An 18,405-nucleotide genomic window follows, 5' to 3' on the forward strand; every position below is an offset into this window, starting at 1 on the left:
TTACTCTGGCGGCGAGTCCCTGGCTGATGTCATGCTATTAATAGCCTCTCCGAAAGAGAGGGAGGAGGGAAGCGGAGCCCGTGGCGGTGATGCAAGGCTTCCCCGCCGGCACGACTCGGCACGGCACGGAGCGGGACCGCCGCGCTGAGCCGCGCCGGGCGGCATCGCGGCTCTCCCAGGGAGATCATCGGCACCCGAACAGACCCTGTTCTCCTTCCCTCCTCCATGCCCACCCCCTCTTTTGTTTTCTTTTTCTATTTATTTTTCTTTCTTTCTTTCTTTCTTTTTTTAATTAAGGCTCCGGGAGTTTCTTTCTCGGGGCCGTTTTGCCTCTGAGAATAAATCAAAGTCTTTGTCACGACAAAAAAAAAAAAAAGGAAAAAGAAAAAAAATAAAGGAAAAGAAAAAAGAAGGGGCGACTGTGTAGTTTTCGAAAGGAGTGAAAACTGTGACCGTTTTCTACAGGAAAAAACTGCTTAACACCCCCTCCGTTCTTACAATCCCCCCCCCCCCCCCGCGCTCCGTGCTACTTGACATGACAGCTAGAAGTTCATTTCATATGAAGAAGAAGGCTTTTTACCATGAGGAGGAAAGACCCGTTTAATGAAATTATAGAAAGTTAAAAATAATATGCTTTGGGGGTTTTGTTTGTTTTGTTGAGGTGTTTTTTTTTTAATTTTTCTTAAAACACACCAGCACACGATTTCCTTATGATTTCATGAAAAAACAAGGAGTTGCTATAGAAGAGAAAGAAATATGGTTGTGACTGTGGTGAAGGGGGTTTTGTTTAGTTCTTCTTTTTTGTTTTCCCTGGTTTGTTAAAAGACAGAAATTGACTTTTAGCAGCCCCCAAAGTGCTAGAAAATGTGTCAAAAAAAAAAAAAAACAAACAAAACCAAAAACATATATCCAGGAGAGACAAAAAACATATATCCAGGAGAGACATATATATATACATACATATATAATACATACAAACTTGTTATTTAGACAGTCTTCAAGTCTCTGTATTTGGCATGGAAAAACCAGGGTATTCCATGCTTGAGGATATTCTAAATAAATCAATATAAAATGTATACCTTCATATATAAAATGTATATCCCAATTAAGAGCTTCAATCTGTTAATTAATTTTATAATGTTCAGTGTACCAGTTTTCATAATAGGTAATATGATTCAAGTGGTATATTCTGGGACATTTTGATTACTTTGAGCATTTTGTCAAGGATATAGAGTTCTAATACTAGTTTGAAAGTCTCTCTCTATCTCCTCTCTATGTCCATTTGATTGCCTGGATGTATATATACATGTATATATTGGCCACAGACAGGAGTAGTAAACTTAGCTTTTTAAATGCCCCAGTGCCAGCATGCTCAATTTTGCAAATTTAACACTCCTATTTTATATTTAATTGCCTGCTTTTGAAAGAAAAATAATCTGGTGGAGAGGGGAAGGAGTCCGGAGTAGTGACGTTGGCTTCCCTCCTGTGGAAGGTGCAGTCGCACCCTGTTCTCCTCAAACAATGAAATGCACTTGGTGAGGGCAGGAGTGAACTCCTCTGACCCACCTGGCAGTTCTCCATTTACAGCTCGTTTGAGCTGAAAGCTTTTCTTTTTCACTCACCTACAGATAAATCATTCTCAGCTATTTAAAAACATATTTATTGTCTTATCTTTATTAATCTAGGTAAATCAACATCTAGTATAACACTAAGAAAAAGTTTGCTCTTCAGAAGGGTCTAGAGCAAGCTTTATATTTCAGCTTGGTGCAGCCTGGGAAGTTCTTTTTACTTCAGAGGCATAACTTTATAATTCATGCTGTGCTCAAGAACAGCTGGCATCATTTTTCTCAAGCCTCGAAGAAAAAAAAAAGTCCTCTCAAGCAGAGGCCAAATGTGGAAAATTTCTTCCCAAAAGATAGTTGGTTGGAAAATTTTGAGCATGAAGTTATTGTGGAAACGTGTTAGCAACATCGGTTTTAGTGGCCATGAACAGGTGCCTGCTGTAATTATGACAGAGATTTAGCAACTGTCTGTCCTTATTTAGCTAGCTGTGTCAGAAGTGGGTATTTATTTAGAGTATTTCAAGATAAGCAGAGCAATGTTGCAGAATAATGAAGAAGGGAAAAAAAGCAATTCCCTCCTTCAGTGTGGGTAGAAGTCCCTTGGAAATCCAAGTGTTGTTATCCTGTTGTTGAGGGTCACTGAGGTCTACTTGTTTGCTATACAATGCTGCTTCACCACTGCTGGTGCCATTATTGCCCATGAGCTGCAGCCAGTACTAAAAACTGACAGCAAACCAGTTGTGTTCATTCTTGAACTTCTCTTGAAGTAAGCCAGCTCCTCCCTGCAAAGCAAACATAGAAACTGTTCCCGTGCGCATTTGAGATTAGGCCACTGAAACATGTCCTGGCTTGAAATTCTTCAGTGAAAAAAGAAAACGAAACCACAATGAAAAATAAACCCAGTTCCACTGTGTCATACAGGTTTTATTCTGCTCCCTTTTAAAACCAAAGCTAAATTGATCTCAGTAAAGACACAAGATCACACTCGAGTTAAAAAAAAAAATTAACTAGTAATTAAGACTATCAGGAAGTTAAAGTAAAACCTAGTACAGCCACCAGATGCTCTGATGTTCTTGCCAATTTAGTTTTCCATCTCATAAAATATCTTTCATTTGCCTCCCTCTGAACATTTATCAGTCCTTTTCCAATTCATTTCTCTCTTTCGTCATAAACTGCAGGGAACAGCTCCCCTGAAACAGCACTCTTTTAACAGAGGTGACATTCATGTGCATAAGTTCTGTTTTCCCTTAAGCCAGGTACAGCATGTCATCACCCAGACTGATGTGTATTGGGTTCTTCTCCCTATTCAGAGAAATTAGGCTGAATACCACCTCATGGTGTGGTCCTTGCAGCCCTCCAGGAGTCTCCAGTGTAGAGGGAACAATTCTTTCCTTTACCTTTTTCTGGCCAAATCCTGCCTCCACATCCCTTGACACTACTTCATACACAGTAGATATTTGATTAAAACTAAAACATGGCTATCTCCTTGCTAAACAGAGCTATAGACATTGTTATACAGAGGAACAGACTCCCATCCTCACAGCAGTAGCTTTCTCCTGTCTTAACATTTATGCCACTGCAGGATGTCAGTCAGAGTAACACAGTTAAAACTCCCATGTCCCATCCAGATCCTATATTGGTTTATGGTCATGCATTTCCATTAAACCTATTTGGTCTAGTGAAAATATTATGAGACACAAATAAATGAAATTTCTAGTGATAACCTGAGTAAAACCTGTCTCTATGTGTGTTTTGTGGTTTTAGTTGTGTTAAGTTTTGAAATTACTGTAACCCTGACAGGTCAAATTTTTCCCTGCACAGCGCATGCAAGAGAAAGAGGTTGCCTGAATTCAGAGTTATCGTGTGGTAAAATTAGCCCAGAATCAGATTTTCTGATTCTGCCTAAAAAATTATTCTCTATTTTTATGATAGGACTTATCCTTCATGATGAATTTTGCTATGTGGTACATTCAGGTCTGAATCTATGTGGTAAGACTCCCCTGTTCCCCAAAACATAAACTAATTTTGAGATAATTTTCCCATCTGACTGGACTAACACCAGAGTTGAAAACTGGGACTAGTTTTTCCAGGGTGTAGGTTGCTGTTTCTTGAACTATGGGAGCAATCTGCAGTAGAAGTAGCATCAGCCATCTCCACCCATTCAACGGCTTTCCAGCTGTTGTCTAGGGACCCCTTGGGCGTTTGTGGGCTACTTCCAAATGTTTCCCCAAAAAGTGAATTAAAAAACACCAAACCTACAGTAGTGAGGATAAAATTCACTCTAGAAGGGTTGGATCTCTATGAGATTAAAAGGTCCAAAACCAGAAGGGAGTTAAAAAAACCACAGGTTAGAGGATAGACTCTCACAGAGACTGTATGGCAAACCCTGCTACTGTCCTACATTTAATACCACTCAAGCAGACAATTATACGTCTTGTGGAGGAAAATAAGTGCTCTATTTTAACTTCTTTTATTCTTTAACATTGAAGATGAAATTAATTTATTTCTTGCTTTTCTCTCCTCAGCTTACTTTTCTTTTCTTAGTGCCTTTCCCATCACAATCCCTCTAAATCCATTCATTTATTCTCTCCATTTAAAATCCCATTCTGTCCTGTCTTTTGCTTTGTTTCAGTAAAAGCCACCTTTCCCCTTTCCTTAAAACAGCAGCTTCTCCTTTTATTTTGCCACTTCCCTGTTTCTTCTCTTCTCACTTCTCTCTTTTCCCTCCCCGTATCCCTGGATTTCATCATCCCCCTTTCTGTTCCTTTTTTTCCAGCAATTTTTCTCCCATTGGTCCTTCTGCTCCTGACCAGAAGCTTCCTAAGCTTAAATGAGTCATTTTAATTTTCTCTTTTGCTTCCTGTCATTTTACTTTTTGCTTCTCCCTTATTAAGATGGAGGCGCTGATAACAAAATTACCTCTGGACACAACAAGATGTACATTTCAGGACCAGATTCCAGTGCCCAAAATTACCATGAATTTTAGCAGAGCTTTACTAAATTAGTGAACCACAAGGTTGTCAGTCATTATTATACACAGGGCTTTGGGAGTGCGGGGTGGAGGGGCAAGTTACACAAACATCCCTTCTCTCTAGCTTAGAGACAGTCCTGACACTGGCCCAGTTAAGTGTATCTTTAGTTCCCTTTTGCTGAAGCCTTTGAAGGTTTTTTTATCAGATGGACTTTGCACACCAGCATAGCAGTTGGCCAAGCACAATAACCTGCAATTAAAATTTCTGATCTCTTTGGATATATCCAGATAATAAACAAAAAGGAAAAGAGATCCCACATACAGAAGAATCACATCTTAACTAGACTGCATAAATAAACCCACTGGTTCCACTGAACAAGCAAAATGATAGGCCAGATATATTAATTTCCCTCAGGCAAGTGTAAGTTATATCTCCTTTATGGTGTCTTTACTGTCCTATCCATTTAACGGCAAGAAAAACTCCGTCTTCACAGATCCTCCCCTTCATCTCCCTCTCCCCATTCTTTCTACCTTGTGAAAACATACCAGATTTTGTTTGAGATCAGTTACAGGTTCATTCTGAACTTCATCAATGTTTTTACATGTAAAAAAATGATCACCGATGAAAGCACTAAGACCTGATCCAACTGTTATTTACGTCAATGGAAAGATTCCCATTGACTTCAACGAGAGATAAATTTAGCCCTCAGGGTCTATGAAAAATCAGCATTTAGTCACAATGGTTCTCATTGTACAAAACTCTCCTCTTGAAATAACTTGAAAGAAATGTTAGAAATTATTTGCTGAAGGTGTCTGCTTCCCTTGGGTGGACTAATGTAATTATGTTTTGTATTCTTATAGTCTTCCAGGTGAACACCGAGGATGAGAGGAAGTGAGTGAGAGAATATATCTATTTTTACTGTGCTAAGTTACACAAATTTTGGATACATTATGGAATTAACCGTGCCTCTAAACAAAAATACATACACGCACACACACACACACACACATCCCCCTACAAAAACTAGTTGTTCCTACTGATTGCCCTTGGAACTGTGCTTATATAACGCATATTCTGAAATTTAACAACATTAAGGATACTTCAAACAGCTCTCCTCATCTTTCTGGTAAATATGCAAATTACAACTTGCCATAATAATTACAAACCGCATTTCTCATAATTAAGCATTGATTTCTACATAAATACTATTTCAGATAAAAACAACGTATGGCATAGATTTGCAATCTACGGAAAATTTAAAACCAAGGCTGCCACTGCAGCTTTCGTTGTGCTTATTATTTGTCCTCTCACCTACTTCACATGTGCCTTGCCATGAAAGGAGCACATGGATGATCATAACTTTCAGCTTCTTATCTTTCTTGGTTTATTTTTTTGGCTTTAACTGTACAGTAACTTGCCCAGATAATGAGAACAGAGTGTAAATAAAGGAAACCAATAGAGTTGTGCGTGGTTTTAAAATTGCAGTCATAAAAGCACTCCCTGAGTCCAAATCCTTATTGCTCTGTGGGCATGTGAGGTTGCTGATGAGGACACCTCAGTAACGAGAGCAGGTACAGGGTGTCACTACACCCACCTGGTGTTCCAAAGTGATGTCAGTCCAGTGGAGAACAATACCCATGGTGGGGTAGGGTCCATCTTCTGTGCAGTGACTCTTCAAAGCAAAATGGTTACAGAGAGAGAAAAGCAGACCGCAGGACGCCCCTTGTCCAGGGCATGTCCTCACCACAGGGCTGTAAAGTCAGGCACCATCTGGTTTACTGTCTAATCGGCTCGTCACTTCAGGATAGGACAGCTTGAGTGGGAGACATCTAGAGTAAGATTCCTCAAACAGCACAGATGATCAGTTTGCGATTAGGTCATTTCTCCTCAGAAAGAGAAGGCACGAGTTTCACCCCATCCAGCCAGAGATGAGAACCCTTCCCTCCAGACTAAGTGTTCTCGCTGATGGAGTTTTATTAAAAGACTCAGGTCAACCCCTAGTCCAAGTTTAGAAGGGAAGTTTGGGGCCATGAATGTCTCAATCACAGCAACGTCCAACTCCACATTGCAGGTTAGATGGCAGGTGGGAGAGATGGGGAATTTATTTTCGCCATGCCCAGCCTCCTTCTGTAGAGCTGAGCTTTGGTTCTTCTAAACTGGAAATAATGATTAATGAGACAGATGAGGATAGCACTGTTCATTGAAATGGGAGTTGGGAAATGAGAGGGCTCCTTATTCACCATCTTTGTGATTTTGGATAATCTGATGATCTTCCTTTTGTTCTGTTTCCCAGTCAGCTGAAATGGATAATAGTATTTTACCTTCTAAGGTGAAGTAGCTGAGATTTCCAAATGGAAATAATGGATAAGCCGGCTGTATTTTACTTTTAAGTCTAATTTTAATTAGCACTCTAATGGGTCTTTTGTTACTGGATGCTCTCTTGATGTATTATTATCTATTCTTACTATTCAACATATGTGTTGCAGTAGTATTTAGCAGCCCCAGTAAGGATTCTGGATGTGTTTTTATTATATGCAAGAGTTTTATATTGAGCTCTAAAAACAATGACAATATTTCAACTGTCAAATAGAAGCACAGATTCAGCACAGCAATTAAATACATGGCTAAACAGTCCCTGTCCAAAAGCCTTGCCTAACTTAAGACTTGCTATTAAAGAAGATTTCACACAACCTCTATAACTTATATTATAACTTATACCTGTGGAATTATATTTCTTTATTTGGGATGAGAACACCTAGCAAGGTATAATATTGTCATCTTTTGTCAGGGACCTTATTTTGGCAGTTTTCTTAAATGTATGGGCTGATCAATTAATTCAGCACAGACTTTTGAAGAAGAGTAATTACTGTTATTTTTCTAAAAAAAACCCCAAAGCTTTAGAATTTTGGTAGATTCTGAATTATTTCCCACAAGGGGAAAGTGTAATTCAATACTATTTAAATTTATCTAGGTTGTATTTCCCATAAATCAAAGCTGATCAAAGTAAAACACACTGTGCCATCGCATTTTGAAGAGACAGATGTGTGTCATGTTCTGCAGAGGAAGGTAGTTTCCTTGATGGTGCAGAAGTTTTCTTCCCCTTGCATAAGCCAAAATATTCCATATTGTATCAGAAAAAAATGTGAAATGTTTAATTAAATCTACTTCCAAATGACACCCATACTGTGGTGCAGGGAGGTATCAGGCAGCCACCAGCCTGGCACTCCATTTTGAATTTACAGCTGTGCCCAGCACTTCAGAGGGAGTTTTGCTCAAGTTGGGATTGCAGGATCAGTCCTACGACTTGTTTGGAAACCATAAATTAGACTCAGTGTTATGTTTCCTGGCTTTAGGGAGCCTGTATCTGTTAGTACCATTTATATGCTACTCCACTTTAACCAGTCAGATAAATCATCAGCTTCGTGGCTGAAGCAGAAAGTACAGATATATGACAGAGTACTCAAAACAAGTCATGAATTCCCCACACATATAAATTGGCATAACTGCTTTAATTTCATCACCCGAAGATTTGACTTGGAATGGTTTAGCTTGATATTTTTTGCTGATGATTTATTTTGTCATCAAAATATACTGTGAAGCAGAGAGAACATGTAACCTAGCAGGCAACATTTAAATTCACCAGGTCTTTTTTTACAGGTGATTTGTGCTTTGTGGATGTTTAGGCTCCAAAATCTTCTTAAAAATTTCCATACTGATCTGTGCCATCTCTTGATGTCAGGCTGTAAATCAGCCATGTTTTAGGATGTGAGTGCTTACACACTCTTTTCTTTACAGAGCAAGGGGGTTAAACATGTACTCAAGTTGTGTGATGTTTGGTTTACAATTATTACAGGTCAGTATAATTTTTATTTAATATAACATTATAGTATAATATAGTAACATAGTATAATATAAAATTCATTTTTCCATCTCTGAATCCTTAAAATATCCATGCATTTGTAGGTTTCATCACCAACTTGAATATATATTTTAGCACTACCTTTTTCCTTTATTTTGAAATGCCCGTTGCACATATTTTTACAAGGGGCTTTGTAAAAGCAGCATTCCTGTCCACAGCCCCACTCCTCGGAAGGTCCCAGCACACTGATGCAGCTTCTCCCCCTTCATATGTGTTCCTACCACAGGGTATCACTAGGACAGAGCCATGGGTCTTATTTCTAAACTCATTCCTGCAAAATGTGTAACGGGATCCTCAGTATCCTTTGGTTTCCTGACATAATCTATTCATTGAATCTTACTTATTTGTGAATGTGCCTGCCCTAAATGGACTGCTTACAAAGCCTGGGGGGTTATGATCACCCTTCTTCTGTTACCTTAGCCAAGATCTGTCCTCGTCTCTCACAGCACCTGCTGCTTATTGGGTTATTGGGTGAAATTTAGCGGCCACAGAAGATGAGATGAAATGAGCTAATGGTCACCAACTATTATCATCATGGTGACAGTTAGAACCATAATTGCCTATCAGCATAGTCATCACCTATTTTCCAAATCCCCTCTTTGGCCAATACAAGAATCTTTGCCCTCAACTCATAGTTCCAGTTCATTTTGTCCACAATTCTCCTTTCCCTGTGTGAACTCTCCAACTCCAGTTCAGCTGCACTCCATTCGCACTAATGAAAAGAGTTGAGCTTTGAGTCTAAGTTCTCTAAGACCTTTGTCCTAACATCCATTTACACATTTGTGATAAGACATCTAAATATCTTGCAAGGTGGGAGGGGTAAGTGTTCTCTCTTGGCTATCCTTCCTTCTACTATGGCATGGATTATTTTTGACTTTATGTATACACCTTTTTCTCACTGTGGTCTGTGAGGCCACGTTTCCATCGATGTAAGCATTAAACTAGTGTCAGGGTTAGAGCAAACCCTAATTATATTACAGTTTAATAGGGAAACAGATCATGTCAAGTGGGAGGTCAGCAACATATTTTTGGATCATATCGCAAAGTTCATCCAGTACTCATCCCTTCCCTATACTGGAATATTTATAGTTTGTTTTACACTGGAAATATCCCTTCTGTGAGCTTCTCTTGAGAGTGGTTCAGGAGAAAGATGGTATGCAAAACCTCAACCATTAGCCACAGGACACTTGGATCCTCCTCCTTTTCAAATTCTCCTGTGATGGATTAGAATGGGAGCTTCAGAGTGGACAAGCTGTAGCAAGCTAAAGCAAGCACATCCCAAGCTCCTTTAGACAAAACTTTTTCCCAGGGCTATAAAACACCCTGGTATCCAGATCCTGTATGTGCTGTAGTGAGCAACCTTCCTGTTCCTATGCACCTTAATGTTTCATTTCTGCATGGGTGCTCAAATACATCTGCTACCCAGCTAGGGGTTTCCTCAGGACTATGTCCAGTGGGTTCCTGATACTAAATCTTTCCCTAGGTCCTCCAAGGTATGTATTTTCTGACTGTGCCTATCCTATGCAGTGGGAGTGTGTGTCTGCAGGGTAGTCGTGCCTTTCTCTCAAAGACTAGGTGTCTTTTCGGGCACCTGTCTTAAAGAATTGAGAACTGGGCTCCATTTCTGCTCTTAAAAAATGCTTGTGTAAAATCTTCAACAGCCTTAAGTGCGAGAATCAGAAAGAAGAGCCTCCTCCCAAGCTCTCTCTACTTTCTACATGGCCACAGCAAGCAGCATGGAGGATGCTTGTCTCCCCATTCATAGCCTGATAGCTCATGCAGTCCCCCAGGTCAACAGAAATACGAGATTAAACTTCCTTAGACAGTCGGTGGAACTGTACCTGTCTTTTACATATCCCTGATGAACGCTTAAAGAAAGCAGCACTATCTTATCCTTCCACCAGCATTTGCAAGAAAGGAGTGATGCCTTTCCAAACTAAAAAGAAGAGACCAAAGCACAGGCAAGGAGGCACCTTTTGTCTCTCTAGAGGACAGAGGTGCCTCCTTACAAAGTGAGGGGCAAGAGGTCCCCCATCTCCCGCTGGGAAGGCCAAACTGCTCCCTGCATACCTTGGTGGCTGATTTGGGACCACTTAACGGGGCTGAGAATCAAGTCATGTAAGACAGGGGATGTAGAAGTCCCTGGTATCACAGGCAGTGCTGTGACTGAATTTTGGGTGGCTGAGGTTTTATGCGAACTCCATTAGCTCCTGAGCCTTTTTGGTAAGTTTCATTATACAGTTAAAACCAGTAATTATTAACAAGGTGTGAGCAACCACTTTATTTTCTCCTGTGATGATCCAAGTGCACCATGACCAGGGACAACTCTCTTTCAGAAAGCAGTGGGGAAATGTTTAGACAGGCAAAAGTCTCACCATCTCCATAGCCATCTAATTTGTACTTGTAATGTGATAGAATTATCGTGTGAACATTTTTATAACTGATCTAGCAAAGCTCACTACACCTTGTAAACAAAGAGCATATTTCCATCCCAAAGTAAAATACTGTTTAGTTTTGAATTTTTCTGAAAACATCGAACTTGTGTTGACAGAAAGAATGAAATGTACACATTAAAAAAAAGTTCGTCTCTTCTTTGAAACATGTCACCTTATTCTAAAATAACCATATTCATCCCAGCTGGTACTCAAAGTTTTAGAGTAAGAATTTCTCTTTCCTACTAGAAAATGCAGTCACTCAGGCAGGCAATCACAGCATTGGGGTGTTTCATTTTGTTAAGATGGGTATAAATTTATTTTATAAGCTGCTTTACCTATCAAATGACAGGAGGTCCCTTATCATAAACACCACTGAAATTTTATTATGTGAATGAGTGGTTACTAGTTTGGTTTTTTTGTTTACTCTAAACAAATTAAAGAATTTGGAAATCCTGACCTGAAAGCATTTCACACTTTCACAAGTGCTTAATTTTAATTGTGCACGTAATCCAAATGAGTCCAGTACTACTCATACACTTAAATCTAAGCACATGCATAAGTGTTAGAAGGACTGGGCTTTAATATAGCACAAAAACTAATGTCTAGTTTTTCAGCATTAAAGTTAATGCCATGTTAGATTCATTTTTCTAAGAGAAGTCATTCTATGAAAGAAATTATAAAAATAAATTTGTATCTAACATATATTTTAACTGAGACATATACTGATATATTTAATATTTCTAAGTATATCTATTACAACACATAATATTTCTAAAAAGTACTGAGTCATGTAAGGGACCTGACACACGACCTCATAGAAGAAACCCTTAGAGAGAGGGCTACTGAGGGAGGAAAAATTTGGAAAACTCTGATTTCTGGCAGCCTGTCCCCTGGTGCAGGAGCTTCCCTTCGCTTAGCAGAATAAAATCTCTGCTTCAGAATTTGTTGACTTCAGGGAATTTCTGCGAAAGAAATCTCTCCATGGAGGCATTTAACCTCCCTGCACTGCACCACGGGGAAAACCCAGGAGCCCTCCCTGACCAGCTCTGCTCTTGCTGGCCCACAGACGGGAAAGGCCAGGTCACCCCGTGCTGAAGCTGCGTGTTCTGCCTTCACCCTAACTCAGACCTCTTCACAAGCACATGCTGGGGAAACAATGCCATCCCAAACAGCATCCGTGGGTTTCCCTGGGTATTTCCTAACAGAGCTCATGTTCCTGGCGGGTCTGCTCATCGTAACTGTGGTAGTGGTTTGACACTAACATCCATGCTCCCAAATCCCTTGGCAGCTATAGAGGAGGTTCCCTGTGGTCTCCTGTCTGTTCTGCAGTGGGATACAGCAGCAGCCCACGCTGCTCCACCCAGACCATGGGAGGACAAGGCCACTGGGGCCTCATCCAGGTAAGCAATGGGATGAAGTTCTTTTCATCGCTATTGGCATGGGTATGTATTTCCAATTCTGTTTTCTGCTGCTACTTCAGAGTAACATATTATCAGTTATCACCATGATAGCTATTTTTATTCCAGGAACATTGGGCCTCGTTACAAGGTATATATATATATACCCTGAAAACTCAAACAAATGAATATCAGCTAATTTTTCTCTAATTCAGAAAATAATTTAAATCTTGATAATCTGTTTACTTTTACATGCTTTCTAAAACCATAATGATTTTCTATGCTAAATAATTTTCTGTGAAGATTTTGGTTTGGGAGCTCAGCTTTAACAACAAGCTAAAAACAACAAAACCCAGCCAACCTGTAAGGGCAAGCAGTACTTGCAAGATTTTATCAGTTACTTCCAGAAAATGCCCCTTGGTGCCTATTTCACTCTGCTGTTTTAAGTTAATTTGCAAAGCTTTGACAAGGAACAAAGGTTAAATACTTGGAATTTGCACAGGTTGTATGTCATTGCAGAATGCTAAATAAATGTTACAAATAAATGGTAGTACCTCCAAGAAGAAAAAAGGTAGGGCACGGGTGCAGCTGCCCTGAAGATCATTATAAGAAGAAAATTCCTCTGGAGCCAACTGGGAAAGCCGGAGATAGAAATGCAGAGTATTACAGAGGTACTGCTTTTAAGACTGTGTTATTAGGGGACTCCAGGTAGGTATGGAGCTGAGTAGAACTGTTTTACAAACATCTCCTGTTATGTGTTACTCTAAGGAATAATACCTGAAGTACGGGAACCTGCTCTGGTAATACTGGAGTACATTTTAGCAACGTGAGCTGAGGGTTGAGCTTTGGTAGTTTAGGGATATTGGTAATTAAAAGCAGTGAAAATAGATGTAAATCCAGTGGCACAACATGCTACGGAGGTGGGTATTTGTAGTTATAAAACTACAGTCCTGCATGAGCTTATAGCAAATCAGATTAAATTTAAGACTGCTAAATATTGCTATGGGAATTTATTTCTGTTGATGGGACTCAGATTGTTCTGTTTATGTGTGGTTTGGGTTCTGCTGGCTGATTTTATCAACATATGTTGAATAAATTTCTGCTGGTCATTTTAGTAGCAGTTGGCATGCAAAGCCATCTCCACCAAAAAGGTACATTTCACCCCTTAGCAAGAAAGAAGTGGACAAGCTGAAGGAAATAGATCTAGAGCTTGCCCACTGTCATGCAGCAGGTAAACCATTGCAGAATCTCCAAGCCCTGACTCTCCTGGCAAATGGGGAGTGCTGCCAATGCAAGGTACTGTGGCAAACCTTTCCTCGTCCAGCCTTCCTCAGCTATAAACAACTTTTTTACCAGTTCTGGTCCTCATCCAGCTTTGAGAGTCAGTGACGATAATCTGAGCATGCCAAGTCTGGCCTCAGCAGATTTTCTTGTGAAATAAAGAACACAGTGTGATATGCAATTTTCTTCTGAATTCTTTGAATATGTGTCCTGGAATACATGGCTTCTGCTAACAGTTCTGCTATCAGCACTGTTTTCTGCATTTGACTCCCCTTCCCACTTGTATAACTGCAGTATTTTATAGGGAAGTTGTTAACTGGTTATTTTCCATTCTAGTACTCTAGCAAATTGTAGTAGGTTTGAGTTGATATTTCAAAATTAGATTTCTACCTTCACAGCTAATCCTACGAGAAACTAAGCATTCTTGTAGGAGGTATGAAACCAGTGATGTTCTGGGTGCTCAGCACATTACTGAATAAGGCCTCATTGGAAGGATATCCAGCCAAAGTTGACAAACTTGTAAATACAAAGTGCCCCGGTTTCATTCAAAAAGCTACTTGTACACAAACAAACAAAGTCAGGAAAAAAAATAACTTGTTTCTCAAACTATTTTTAAAAATTCTGAGAAGCTAGTAATTTCAAAAAATTTCAGGGAACACTTGAAATAAGTCATGACCACTAAGATTTTGTTTTATTTTTTTTTCTTTTTAATATGGCTTATACATATTGTGGTTACTTTTTCTGCGATTTATTCAGAACATATTCGTTATAATGCTTCTCTGTACTTTTATCATTAGCCTGCATAGATATTTCAACTACAGAGAAAAGACATCTCATTGTGGTAATAGCACTCAATTTTGCCTTCTCCTTAATGGTTTTCTTCTTTTGTGTTATTCCCATACATACGTGATTCAAAGCATTTGTGAGATGACCTCACTTTTTTTTTTGTTGTTGTTTCATTTTGATCTTGTTTTCCTGGCTGAGAGGATGTGTGTCACTTGTGTTTTGAAATGAACTCTGGTAAATACAGCCGCTTCTTGAAAAGATCAGTGCTCCTATTTGAGCATGACTTTGCCATAAATATGCAAGTGGGAAGAAAACTATGAAGACTTGTCGTGTGAGCAACCCACGGGCTCAGTCTTTTCTCCTCATTACTGCACAGTCCTGCTTCTGGATCCTTCCTCGCAGAGCACATGACCTACCTCCCAGCCGTACAGGACACCGAGTGCCAAAGAAGGGTAATTGTATTATAAGACTTTTTAATTCCCCAACTTACTTCAGCTGTTATCAGCAGCTGGTTACTTCAGCTAGCTGATATGCCTCGGTGTCTTGTAAACATTCGGTCTAGTACTGTGCATTACTCATAGTTGGAAAATCACTTTGACTCCTGTAGCATAATTATGTTAATGTCAAATGAGTCACAGGGAAACAGAAAACTTGTATCAGAGCTGCACCTTAGTGCCAGTTTCTGAATGCTCCTGTTGGCATGATAGAAGTAGGTTAGGGGATTTAGGGGAAAAAACAACTTTCATTTAATGAGTGATTTGAAATTATGATAATAATGATTCATAAGGAAGCTGCGCGACAACCAAGTTCAGATTCACTGAAACATAACATTGGTAAGAGAATAGCCTGCCTAATTATTTATAAGAGCAAGAATGAAAAGTACTGAATTTTTAAAGAATTACTTTTCCAGGAAAACTTCACAGATATGTTTCGCACATAAACAGCTTTTCACATTCATTATCTAGTTACGAGGGCAGTCTAATTGACATCTTAATTAGATGACATTTCAGAGTTAAGCCCCTCTGATGTTTCATTAATTTTACCTTTCTTGGTTTAGTTAATGCAAGTGATCATTCAGGAAAAAAAAAGCGATACTTTTTCATCTCACTTTTGGATCATAATACAAAAAGCCGGAAGCTCTTCAACAAGCTAAAAGTTCCTGTAACATAACTTGTCCTAACTGAAAGCAGACGAAGGGACAGCAAGGGCAGAATTCATTCCAGAGTTAAAAGACACAGGGACATACATGTGTGGTACACTGACCATCTCAGGACTAAGCTGAAGCACTTTTTCTCAGAAACATAGAGGCAAGTTACTCTGGTATTTGCCTACCAGGATTTTACATGCTCAAACATATATCAATATTCCCACGTGCCAGCCTGATGAATAGGATATACCATCTCAACGTAAACAGAGACTTTTTTTTTTTTTTGAGATGGTTGAAACATCATTCTCTGGACCCAAGAGTTTTAGTATTCTGACAGACTCTACTGTGCTATTTAAGAAAAAGGTTCAAACCTAAGCAAAAGGCAAAAGCTGAAATGAAAATTATAACCAGATAATTTAAGTCAGGAAAAAAAAATCACTCAGGGCAACGTAATAAAAATCTCTGTGGATAAGTAACTGCCTTTACCTTAATGTTCTATTTGAGAAGAAGACAAGACTTACATTTCCCTGGGAGCTCCATCTCTCTGAGCATTTCCCTTTCATCTGTTGTCTTCTCATCTCATGCCTTTTCTGACTTCTCTCCACTTACCCTAGAAACTGTTAATAAGTTAAATCTCACATGTCCCATAAGAAACCAACTGTTGTTACTAAATTGAGTGGAAATATAAGGTCATGCCATAGGTGACTAAGTACACTCCAGATTTCCCTACGAGCCATGATCTAAATATGATGCCACAGCATCATCTCGACCTTATACTGAGTGAGGGGCTTTATTTCAGAGCACATCCCCGACCCAGAGATAACCTACTATGGCCAACATCTACAGTTTGAAACTCTCAGCTCTTGGCTGAGTTAAAATTGTAGTTTTTTATGTCAAACATTTTCATGCCTGATGTATCGGTGGAAAATCTTTACTGTAGTACTTCCGGCTCCTGTGTTTCACATAGAAATATATAGCGAATACATCAAGGACTTATTACTCTGTGAATTAGCATCGTTTTATTAACGATGTGCGTTTGTGGTCAGCCCTACAGAGGCGGACAGACTCTGTCCATGCGATGCTGCTGCCCTGGGGCAGGACCTGGCATTTCCCTTCCCCCGTGTCCGTGACACTCCCGAGTTCCCAGGCCCCGGGGAACAGCTCTGGGGAACCGGAGCCACAGAACCGTGAGCGGCGATGAAGAAAAGAGCTCCGCACACCACCCGGGCGGCAGCATCAGCCCAGGCCGATCGGGGCTGAACCGCCCGGGAGAGTCTGACTTGGGGTCAGACCTGCACCCTGGGAAACTGGGAGCTCTCACCGAGGGGTCATTGTCCCCGCCAGCCCTTCATTCAGGACGGCGCTGCGGGTCTGTGCGGGGTCTGTGCGGGGTCTGTGCGGGGTCTGTGCGGGGTCTGTGCGGGGTCTGTGCGGGACAGGTCTCGGTCCCGCGCCCCCCCCGGCCGCCCCAGCTGCGCCCGTCCGTCAGTGCCGCCCCCCCGGGCGGGGCCGCCCCGCGCTGCCCCTTTAAGGCAGCGCAGCCCCGCGCGCATTCCAGCGGCCGCGTCACCGTTCCGGGAAGCGGGTGGCGTCATCCCGCCGCCCCGTCATCCCGCGGCGAAAGGGGCGGGCGCTCGGAGACAAAGAAAGAATTAAAAATAGAAGGTGAGGGCGCGGGGAGCGCTGTGACCGGCGGGCGGGGCCGCGGCCCCGTCGGCCGTGACGTCACGGCGGGCGCGCGCCTGCGCGGCCCCGCGGGGCCATTTACGGGCGCTCCCGGGGGGCAGGTGACGTCATGCGGGTATCGCGTCACGTCACGTGCGCGGGGCTCGGTCCCCGCATCCCCCTTCAGGGAGCGCGGGAAGGGGGAACCTGGTCCCGGTCTAGCCCTGATCGCCCTCCGGAGCGAGGAGCCGCGGCTGCGGCGCTGGTTCCGGCCCACGGCCCTGCCTCTGAGTCATGGAAGGGGCAGCAGCTCCGGGTGGATTTATGGCTCACGAGACAGAGAGGAGGGTTCTTTGTGCGACACCTGGATTCCCCTATATTTGGCGTCAGCAGTGGAGCCGGCGGCGATGCTTAGCCCCCCTTTGTGGGGTGCTGTGTGAGAGGATAACTCTGTGTCACACTGAGAGCAAGAGCAAACAGCAAAGCCTGGTGCTCTCGCTGCATACTGTGTGCTCTCCCAGTAGAGAAAAGCAATGTGTTACCCGGGGGGATAGTTTCTACGCCCACTGGAATGTGACATTCCCCACAATTATTACATAAGTGTCATGTCAAGGATGCCATTGATATTACGATCCTTCTCTTAACTACAGCATGACAACAGTAGCTTATATCTAGAATCTTAAAAGGATGCTGTTTCATTTCTATTCCAGTTGCCAAGGCCGTCTCTGTCAAGAACAGCCTGAGGATGTTCTGTAGCCTTTGTGGTCATGTACTCTCTCTGTGAAGGACTGGCCTTGTCTCTTGTGGCTTTTTTCTAAGAATCAGATAATCTGAAAGGGTATTGGGCCACACATGCAGACAGTATTTGGTAGATGAGGCTTACACACTTGTTACTGTAACTCTATGTGTTTCAATATGAAGCTGCTGGGTCCTTTTGATCCCTTCTCCATGTGGCTTTTTGTGCGTGTGTGAAATTGTGCATAAAAGTTGGTGACTGTATGTCTGTTGCTTTCTGTAGTCTGTCCAGGCAGCTTGAATAGATCTTTAGCTTGAGTTGCCATTTTCTCAGCTTGTTTGAGTACAAGGAAAATGTTGTGGGCCATGTGAAACAAGGAACTACATCATCAGCAAGTAGCTTCTGCTACACTAGTCGCTGTGAGCAGGTAAAAGACATAGAAAAATTCACTAAGAGTTATGCAGTAAACACCAAATAAAGGTTCTTATAAAACACCTCTGAAGTA

The 18,405-nt window shown here is 41.3% G+C and overlaps 2 long non-coding RNA genes across 2 annotated transcripts in view; one reads left to right on the plus strand and one right to left on the minus strand.

Annotated features, from left to right (window-relative positions):
• Positions 1-1,689: 1,689 nt before the first annotated feature.
• On the minus strand, positions 1,690-16,979 carry LOC120323266. Its single transcript, XR_005563571.1, has 3 exons — positions 16,821-16,979; positions 16,021-16,116; positions 1,690-2,344 (listed from the first exon to the last, which is right to left on the minus strand). It is a non-coding gene; the product is annotated as an uncharacterized LOC120323266 (long non-coding RNA).
• LOC113989302 overlaps positions 16,969-18,405 on the plus strand; it is a 54,992-nt gene continuing 53,555 nt past the window's right edge. The window contains exon 1 of the long non-coding RNA XR_003541196.2: positions 16,969-17,164. This is a non-coding gene — a long non-coding RNA (uncharacterized LOC113989302). The remainder of the gene's footprint in view (positions 17,165-18,405) is intronic.

Source organism: Pipra filicauda, unplaced genomic scaffold, assembly GCF_003945595.2.
Source record: "Pipra filicauda isolate LSUMZ 115617 unplaced genomic scaffold, ASM394559v2 scaffold221_size1283894_pilon, whole genome shotgun sequence".
Taxonomy (NCBI): Eukaryota; Metazoa; Chordata; class Aves; order Passeriformes; family Pipridae; genus Pipra; species Pipra filicauda.